General features: G+C 37.3%; 1 pseudogene; it reads left to right on the forward strand.

Annotated features, from left to right (window-relative positions):
- LOC110453843 overlaps positions 1-8,848 on the forward strand; it is a 14,215-nt pseudogene extending 5,367 nt beyond the window's left edge.
- Positions 8,849-10,570: the final 1,722 nt, after the last annotated feature.

The following is a 10,570-nucleotide window of genomic DNA, read 5'->3' on the forward strand; positions in this document are numbered from 1 at the left end:
ATAATCATTTCATCTTATTGGCAATGACCTGAACCCATGTTCACAGGTTACCTTCAAGGCAGAGAGTTTTTGGATTCTCAATTAGTAAGTAGGTCGTCTGATATAATTGATGATCTTTTAGAAGTGTCGTATATCTTAGCAGGGAATCAGACAGCCTTTACTATCATTTTGTCTCTCCTGGATGACCCTGGCTGCAAAGCTTGGACAGGTTGGTCCAAAGAACAGTTTCTCAAAATCCATTCGTACCTGGTCCCATGTGTTCTTCAATATATACCAAAACTACACAAAAGGCCCTTTTACTGTTTTTGGTAAAGATTAAAACTGATATTTCTTTGAATCAGTGTTCCAAACTTTTTGGCATTTCTCTGTCTCGTATTTCAAAAACCATTCATTCTGTAGTACAAGCATTTAATAAATCTATAGTTCCAGTGTTACTTGGCCCTAACCGTTTTAGTATGCAACATACTTTCAGACAATACTCTATTTTAAGAAAAGTTCTTTGGAGACAGAGTGACTTCCATACTAGATGGTAAATATATTCAAAAAAGTACTGACCATAAGCTTCGGAGCTTCAAGCTGCGGCCAGAAAAAGAGTAATTACCTTAAAACATGAGCGAAGCTCTACAAGATGGTTACATTTTGGACACAGTCGGACTTTTCTCTAGAAAACAAAACGATACAAGCATTACAAAAATCATCATAGACAAGCTCACATGGTTAGAGCAGAACGACAATGTTGTCGTTGATTGTGGTTTTAGAGATCTCCTGACAGTGTTATAGGCATCTGGTATTAATACCAGTATGCCCTTATATATTAGGACTGGTCAGAGCCAACACTTTGATATACAGGTTAGCATTGACAGGACAGTTACTATACTTTAGTATTGGACATTTTTAAGAACTTAATTTATATAAAATTGCTTCATTGATATAATTGGGGAAGTGCTTAAGTTTTGTACGCATATAACAATAAGAAAAGGGGGACAAATATATCAAAGATCACTAGAAACTGACATAAAATACAGAGAACTCGAACAACAAATGAAGTTTCGACTTACAAAAACAAACTGTTTGGCTCACAGGGTGAAAACAAAACCATTTCTCTCTAGAAAAGGGCACAATCAGAATTCGAAAAGATGAATGCAACTTCACTTACTTTTCTAGAGCTCAATTTGGAATATACCAGTTATCATTAGCTCTAGGCTATATCAAAAAATATTTTAGTGATGATGGAGATTATAAAATATGGATGTATCAGCACTTTGAAGACCTCATCCGTTGTTAGATGCGTTCCAGACACAAGAGCCAGACTAAATTTAATGGTTGGATGCAGTACAGCATGACACCAAATGATAATATTGCAATAAAAGATTATCACTGTCCAGTTGGTCAACGAACTATGGTAATGTGTGCTCATGCATCAAGTATACTTTATTATCTTGGCTATCATAGCAATCTTGAAAATCCAGAACAGTTGCACCCGAGGGCTAAGAAGATCCGAAAAAGCTTGAAATAAGTTGTTTTCTCGCATCATTTTTCTGTTCCTTCTTTTTTCCAAGAAAACATTTCATAATCTTGCATCTTACAAAACAATAAAATGTAAATGTCATCAGCTGTTAATAAGGCATCTAATTTTAAGATATATACTGAACAAAAAAAGAAACGCACAAAGTTACCCCCCTGCAGTACACCTTAGCTGTAAGGAAATAATGGAATATTTGGCTAGGTATTACATCAAGAACGATCTACCCCAACAATCTATCTCAACAATCTACCCTAAAATCAGCCAAGCGTGGCGATGTCATTGTGTGACTTTGTGAGCTTCTTTAGACCAAATCACGCGGCGTGATCAAGCCAGGCGGAGTTTTTCAAACAAATAATCTCAACGGATACTCTAAGTTCAGCCACATTAATGTTCCACGTTGGCAATTTGATTTCGCCATTGACTGAGATGCCACGCTAAACGCAAATTCAGAGGGGTAGAGCAATTGCGATGTTGATGGATGGTCATAGCCAAACTGCTGTCGCACGGCAGTTTGGTGTTGGCCCGTGTACAATTAACCGTCTCTGTACACGTTTCCGTGCTACTGAGTTAGTTACCGATCGTCCCAGGAGCGGTCGTCCGCGTGTAACGACCGCACGACAAGACAGGGCGATTCGATTGTCGCCCTTGCACAGCAGATTCAAGACTGCTGTAGAGACTGCGTCGCATATATTAGGTACTCATGGCAGACCCATTAGTCCTCAAACTGCCAGGAACCGCTTGCGTGCCGAGAGAATCATTGCGCGCCGACCTTATTTCGGGCCACCTCTGACACCACGGAGGCGGCAAGTGCGTATTGACTGGATGCGCAGACATGGCCCGAATAGGTTTGGGATGCGTCGATGGAGGCGTGTGATGTTCACCGACGAGTCTAGATTATGTCTGTATCGCTCAGACGGTAGAAAAAGGGTATATCGCAGGCACGGTGAGCGTTTCGCCGACGCATGCGTGGTTGAACGCGATATATTCGTTGGGGCTTCTGTAATGGTTTGGGGAGGCAACTCCCATGGAGTAAAATCCCCCTTAATGGTCCTGGATCAAAACCTCAATGCCGTTCGATACAGAGACCAGATCCTCCAACCACATGTCCTTCCACTTCTCAGACGTCATAACCTAATTTTCCAGCAAGACAATGCTCGACCGCATGTTGCCAGAGTCTGTCGTGATTTTCTCACGGCAAACAACGTTCAGCCTCTGGAATGGCCCCCATATAGCCCCGACATGTCTCCCATTGAGCATATGTGGGATGAGCTGGACAGGCGTATTAGGAAACGTAAAAAACCCAACTAACCGCGCCCAGTTGATCGCAGCATTAACACAAGAATGGAACAACATTCCCTTAAGGCGAATAAATGTTCTCATGAATTCAATGCATAGGAGAATCCGTGCAGGGATTCGTGCAAAAGGTGCCCACACCAGGTACTGAAGTGTCATTTTGTTTTTCGCGGGTATCCCACTTTGAGTAACTACTGATGACACGAGTGACGTCACACAGACTTTTCTTCTACAGTATTGTAAAGAGTAGACTTGTCCCTTCATATTGATATAAAATTTTGTACAAATTTCCCAAAATATCATAGGCTATTGATTGCATAATTTAATTGTGCGTTTCTTTTTTTGTTCAGTATATATTTATAAAAAAGTAACAAACAAACACACAATCTCTGCATTCCATTGAAATCGCAAGGAAATTGTCTGGGAATCTGACAACTAGTTGTGCAGTAAAATGAATGTTTTCGGAACATCTTGAAAAGGAAAAAAACAACGAATCTTTTCAAAACAACTTCTCTGTTGATTAAATATTCATTCCATCCAAACTAAAACGAATATTTTCTTTTTTGTCAGTTTTCAGTCATAATGATTAGACTATACATATAGCTATTAATTCTGATATATTTACATTTGGTGTGGCAAAGCCCATCTATATAACTACTAAAGTACTGCCAATAGCAGCTTCATATTATGAGACTATAACTGAAGTTGGTCTTTGCACCTACGAGCGACTTAACAGTGTCACTACCGAACTTATCGGTATCTTCTGCTTTGATCCCGAACACCAGCTGCCTGTCTCAAGTGTCTGTAAGATCAACAAATTTACGCCTGGATTATTAACCAATTCAACCTTATCCGGTTGCACGATCAACATCAACATGCCGGACTGCAAATATAACTCTAACCTGATTACTGCGGGCTTCCGTTGAGTGCGTGCGCCGGGTATATGTCGCAAAAAAATCGGAAAATGTTTTACGACTCTTGATTAGTTACTTACAAAATGTTATTTGTTACTATTTTATGAATTGAGAATATGATATGTATATACATTAAAAACAAATGAATTATTAACGAAAGTTGCGAAGCCTTTTCAATTGTATGGTAAAAAGCGCGTGACGTCAGCTGTTATCTTTGTGCCGTTCTAGATATTGACCTGATCTGACGGTAATAAGCGGGAAATTTGAAAGTTGGAAAAGACAAATTATTTTTTGCGAATTCTCATTACGGAAATATAAATATAACCAATAAACTGCATAGATGTTGCAGACCAACTGGTATAACTAGCGCGCACCATTCAGTTTGTCTGTGACACATGTGGCAGATATACCAGTTGGTCTGCCACATCTATGCAGTTTATTGCTTAAGTGTAGACCATATGGTCATTTGATCCCTTCTTTTAATATGTTCCACCACATATTTCCGATTGATATATTTGTCACTGGTAGTTCATGCATTAGTCCATATATAGTAAAAATCATATTTGGTATACAAAAGTTATAATATACTTTTATTCTAAGATGAACACATTTTTGTCTGGAAATTGCTATTGCTTGAGATGGCTTCTGGCTGTTTTGATTTGTCTGTACATATCTGATAACTAACCATAGCAAGGAATTGTCACAAGTAAACTGTAGCATATGATCCCTAGTTTTGGTTGCATCATAAATAATCATTCAATGCATTGTTAGTTTGACAACATTAGTCTTTTTGGGAAAACTTCGGTTTTTACGAAAAACGAACCAAGTACTCATTTGAATTTCAATGGGTGTTTTGTTGTGATAATGTTAAGGTCTACACCTCAGCAAAAGAATATTGAAATCAAGGGAGGGACCATTTTAAACATCCCCCCCCCCCTATCTTAATCAATCTTAATTACTACCGATCCTTTGTTAACAAATCTCAGTACAAATATTCCCCTGGTAGACCTTTCATTGATATGTTAATTATGAGAGCAACACAAATCCAAAATGGCCACCACGAGCTCTGATTTGTTACTTATGAATCAGCTGAATTTCGTTTATGATTGTAGCTGAAAGATCATCTTTGGATATGATATAGAAATGAGGGTTATAAACAAATTCAAGTTTTTCGACGTCTTTGGTATTGATGTTTGAGCTTTTCAATACTGCGTGAAATTGACTATTAAGTTTGAAAAGATTATTGACTTCGCTCAGCTGTGAAATAATTTAACAACCTCTCCTTAAAAAGCAAGAGGCCTAGGTTCATGTTATTTCGCCAGGAACATTCTGTAACAAAAGGACATTTAAAGTATTTTGAATGAATGACCTTGACTTGCATTGAATGTGACCTGCATGAAAATAGTGACTATAAAAATCATCTTGAATGTTTGGCGATTTTGGCGTTCTGTCAGTTCTTCCTACTGAGATTTCATGTATGGTAAACAAAAAATCGTTTATAATCTTCTACCACATACCCAAAGCATCCAGGGTAAGAAATTTAGCCAGTGCCTTTGGAAGGGTAATGACAAAGACTTTAAAAAATAATTTTGATCATATGTCAAAATCAGGTCCTGTTTTAAAAAGCCCTTACAATTGTTAACAAACCCTTTCTAGTTTTAAAGTGTTTTACTGGTTTCCTTGGTAGAAATTAATTCAGTGTAATGTTTTAATGTGTAAAGCGTGATTTGTGCAAAATGTATGTCTCAGAACTTTGTTTAGAAGGCGCAAAGTTTGTATGAGGAAATCAAGAGGCTAGGTAGGAATATTCTCTAATGAGCTCCATGATGGACCGCATACTTGTTTTTTTTCTTCTTTTCTGTATTGTTTAACGGCCCATCGACATTGGGAGTCATTGAGGACCAACAATGCTGTAAAAAGAGACATTCACGAAAATAAACACATCAAACCAAAACATAATAGCTTAAAATATGTAAAGGATTACAGAAATACATCAATATTGAACAAATTGGCTGCACATTATATCATATTGTCTTGTAAAGATCGAGATAAATAGTGTAAATAGTCATATATTAATGCCCATGCAAAAATGTTATAAATTACTAAGTTACATATGGAACCTAGTTTTTCGTCACCCACTACATAATCGTAAGTGGCGACATATCTGGGAACCAAACCAAACCGAAACTCCCTGCTGAATTTGTTTTGTACCCTACCGACTTTCTTTTTGTTTCTTTGCTTAGCAATGGTTCTCATTTGTAAATCATACGAAAGTCCTTCAAATAATAGTTACGATTACCTGCTTTATGTTTGGCAGTTGTCAGTATGATGGGTGCCTTCTCGTGGTATTTTAGTGAGTAAGTAATGTCAAACTACATTATGTAAGGCTCCCGGACATGTGGAAATACTTGGTAGTAAAAGGTAGATACAAGTTTCACAAAAATTGGAATCAATGCGAAGACAAAAAAAATCACTCAGTAAAACCCAAAAATCGGTGAATAGTTTCCAAGTTATCCTTGCCCTCTCTGGTCGGCCATTCATTTATTACCAATTTTCATCAATTAAAACGCCAGGACTAACCGCAATGTGTAGCTTGTCACGAACCATTTATAATAAATCACTTGTTAAAAGATTGCATTGACCTTTTGACAACATTTATTGTAATATAATTAATCTCAAATCTCTCCTCGAAACGGTGATAATCATAATAATTATAACATACCTGAAAACTGTTGATCTGATCAAAAGTATATAATTAACCATAGCCAATTTCGCTTTTAAAGTTGACACTTGTCGTTTTTTCCTTTTGTTTACCAGATGTAATTTCCTTTTGCGTGTTTTATCTACCTTTTATTGGCCTTCTTCTGTGATGATGGGCCGGTTAGTACTCAATTTTGTTTTTATAAAGTCGGCATCCGTTCCGCAATATTGCAGATATATACTGTAGAAGCATTAACACTCATCCTTGGAAAGCCTTAGCTGTGAAAAGGATGTTAAACTGAATAGAAATCAGACTAAGTTAAACTCCAAACAGAAAAAGATGCGTACGAGTTTTATACGAAAAATATTTATGATATATATATTTCAGGTTAACAGAGATCAGATGTTGAAAACACACGATGGAAAGGAAATGTCTGCAATAAAGATTATATCAGCTGTGATAGGTTACCTGAAGGACCACATGATGGAAACGATAAAAAAAATCGTGCAGTCGATGTTCCGGAGTCAGAAATCAGATGGGTAGTGACTGTACCCGCTATATGGACTGACCCGGCCAAACAGATGATGCGAGAGGCAGTTGAAAAGGTAAAAAATGTATCCTATAGGGACACCAGTATAAAAAAAAGTAATATTAATATAACACAAAGATTGATATAACGATATACTGCTTGTGTAAACACTTTGACCGAGTTCAACTTATGGTTTTGCTGAAATTTTTATATTATTTTCCTGTATATATTCAGGCTGGAATTGCGAGAAATCAGTTAATCCTAGCGTTAGAACCCGAGACTGCATCGATGCTTTGTAAACACCTTCCTGCATTTCATCTTCTCTCAGGAGACCGCACGGACAAAGTTGAAACATTCCGATCAGGATCAAAATACATCGTTTTCGATTCTGGGGGTAAGACTTAGTTTAGATCGCAAATTTTGTCATCTGACATACTACATAACTCCTACTTAACCTACTCGGGTGTAAAAAGTGACGAAAATCGGTTTCAAGCTTTCTTCATATACCTGCTTTGATATTTGATTGTATAATATACCATGCATTCCTTCCGATATTTTTTTAAACTGTTTAAATCATTACAGAATACATTTTCCTTGATTTATCCTTAGGTGGTACCATCGATATCACTGTACATGAAGTTATGAAGGAAGGATTTCTGTAAGAAATTCACGCAGCTAATGGCGGCGACTGGGGCGGGACAAAGGTGGACGAAGCTTTAGAGGAATTATTGGAGAGTATTGTCGGGAAGGCTGCGTTTGAACACTTCAGGGCTAATGAGATACCGAGTATCATAGACCTGCACAGAAATTTTGAGGTAAAACAGAAGACGTTTACAGGTAAGGATGTTGGAACGAAAACAACGTTAACTGTTCCTCATTCTCTACTAGAATTATTCACAGCGTACAACCCGGGAAAACCTATAGCTTACGCTATTGAAATGAATCACTGTTCAACAGACGTAGAATGGAAGCACGACAAAGTGAGACTCTCCCAAAATAAAACACTATCTTTGTTTGAACAATCGTTCAAGCACATCACCGATCACATGTCTGATATCCTCAGTAAACCGGAGGTTAAAGACTGTGAGGCTATCCTGATGGTGGGTGGCTACTCCGAATGTCCACTTCTCCAGGACGCCATCAGAAACGTCGCCGGAGACATTTGTTTAATCGTCCCTTGTGATGCGAGCCTGGCCGTACTGAAGGGAGCCATGATTAACGGACACTGTCCAAATACTGTGTCAGAGCGGATATGTAAATACACATACGGGGTATGCTCTAGATTCTCGTTTGGAAGGGACGAGTGTGACAAATATCGACTTGTTGATGAGGATGGTGTTGTGATGTGTGCAAATTGTTTCAGTATATTGGCCAAAAGAGGATCACCTGTGAAGATTGGTGAATCTTCAATAACACGATCATTTACAGTAGGATATTCAGGAGCTAAATATATTACGTTCACAATGTATGCTTCAACAGCTGCAAGTCCTAGATATGTTACTGACGACAGTTGTCAGAAGATAGGACAAATGACACTGCTAATGCCCGATACATCGTTAGGCAATGACAGAGGAGCAAACGTAACGATGTACTTCGGGGGCTCAGAGATTGAACTCACTGCTGTAGACAAACACACTGGACGTAAGATTAGTGCATGCTTTGACTTTCTTGGTTAGATAACATTTTTTTGCGCAATATCAACGGAAGGGTTTAATGCCATACATTGCTATCTTTACAATTATTGCCTATCATATATCACAGTTATTAACTTGCTTTAGAGGCATTCCTACCATAATCAAGTACATTTTGACATTACTTATACCGAAAGAAATAAAATAATGAGTTACTTATACCGAAAGAAATAAAATAATGAGTATCAGTTTTTTTATGTGGTCCTGATAGTATTTATTGTAATAACACCATCAAATCAGTTTTTGATATATGACCTATAACATATGACGTTTTTTAGAAGACGTATTTAAATACGGACCTTGTTTTGTGACAAATCATTATTTTTTTATTGAAGACGCCCTGATGTTTACTGAGTAGTTCTCATCAATTGAGAAAGTGAATTGTAAAAAAACTTGCACATACTTACCTTTCCTTATAATGACTTTTAATGAACCAGTTGCTTAATCGGGGTTTTACGTCCTTGTAATATGAGATCTTCCGGATCATTTTGAAAAGGACAGATGTCGGTGAGACGGGACATTTCAACCTACAGAGACCCATGCACATGAATAAACAAGCATGCTGTTCTATTTTTTCTCTGACAAACTTGAGTAACTAGTGTTGACAATGAACTATACCTCATCAACAATCTGCATGTCATTAATGCAGATAATATATATACATTGTCTACTGCTACATTGTATACATAATTAAGCATTGTTTATATAATTGTTATGTTTGTTCATGGACGGAATTTTTGTCGTTTATTCATTGGTTGTCGAGGTTAGCTTCTCGATTCGGGATTCAACTCTGCAAAATCGAGATTGAAAAGAATACTGTTAATAGTGTATTTCATTGTACATGTATATAATGCTATGTAAGTATTAACCACACAATAAAACATCGGAAGTTTTACTAAATTGTGTCTAATTTATTCTATCTGGTATATAAGCAAAACAAATTGATCGTTTTAATATCGGTTATATAATCGACAAAAACGAAATGAGTAACTAAATTCTTCAATCAGTAACTTGAATTGATTTGGTAAGTTTGAACAAGAGTTGACATAAAAATATTATGATCGATTGGCCAGGTGGAGAGCGCATTTGCATTTTACCATAACGAACGGGGTTCTATTCCCTAATTGAACCTGCTAAGATATGGCATCACCTGCCCGACCACATGGGTAATCTCCCGAGCCAACAACAGTTATTGATAAAAGTTGATAAACTCGTTTTAAAAAGTTAACAAAAGTGGAATAAGTCAGGTTAAGTTTTCGAAAGTTCACAAAATAGACTGATCGTCGGTCAATCAGCACATGTGGAATCGTTTATGCATAACATAAGAAATGCATATAGAGTAAAATAAAATTATAATAAGTGTAAATGGCAAAGACACATTATCCGCAATAATGATTATGTACAAACTACGGGCAACTTACAAATAGGTAAGTCTGACTACCAGTTGAATATTTATTTGACAAAGTGTACATGATCAATTGTGTATAAAAGTAAGGAAGCGTAGCTGGGGCGTTCCATCTTCAGACGTTCTCCGTGTTACTTTGTCTAGGTTTATTCTAAAAAAGGTACATATGATAGCATTGATACAGATATGTATTTAGTATAAACATCTCTGAGTGAGATGACCGGTATTGTTTTATGGTAGGTTACTCATATACACAGTGTGCGGACATTGGTTGATATCTTATGACGTAATTAATGTAAGAGCGCCCCCTATTGTGTAGATATATCGCCATCGACAGGTGAAGCACTCCTCGTGATAACAAAACACCTGGTGTGTGGGCGGGGCAACAAATCACCCTTTGTGAGCCCCACTTCGAGCATGTCAACATTATAAATGTTATGATAACCTAAAGCGTACTCTTGATATCATTAGAGAAAGAGGCACAGACGGGGGGATAGTTAAGTAGTTCTATC

The sequence above is a fragment of the Mizuhopecten yessoensis genome, unplaced genomic scaffold (assembly GCF_002113885.1).
Source record: "Mizuhopecten yessoensis strain PY_sf001 unplaced genomic scaffold, ASM211388v2 scaffold7521, whole genome shotgun sequence".
Taxonomy (NCBI): domain Eukaryota; kingdom Metazoa; phylum Mollusca; class Bivalvia; order Pectinida; family Pectinidae; genus Mizuhopecten; species Mizuhopecten yessoensis.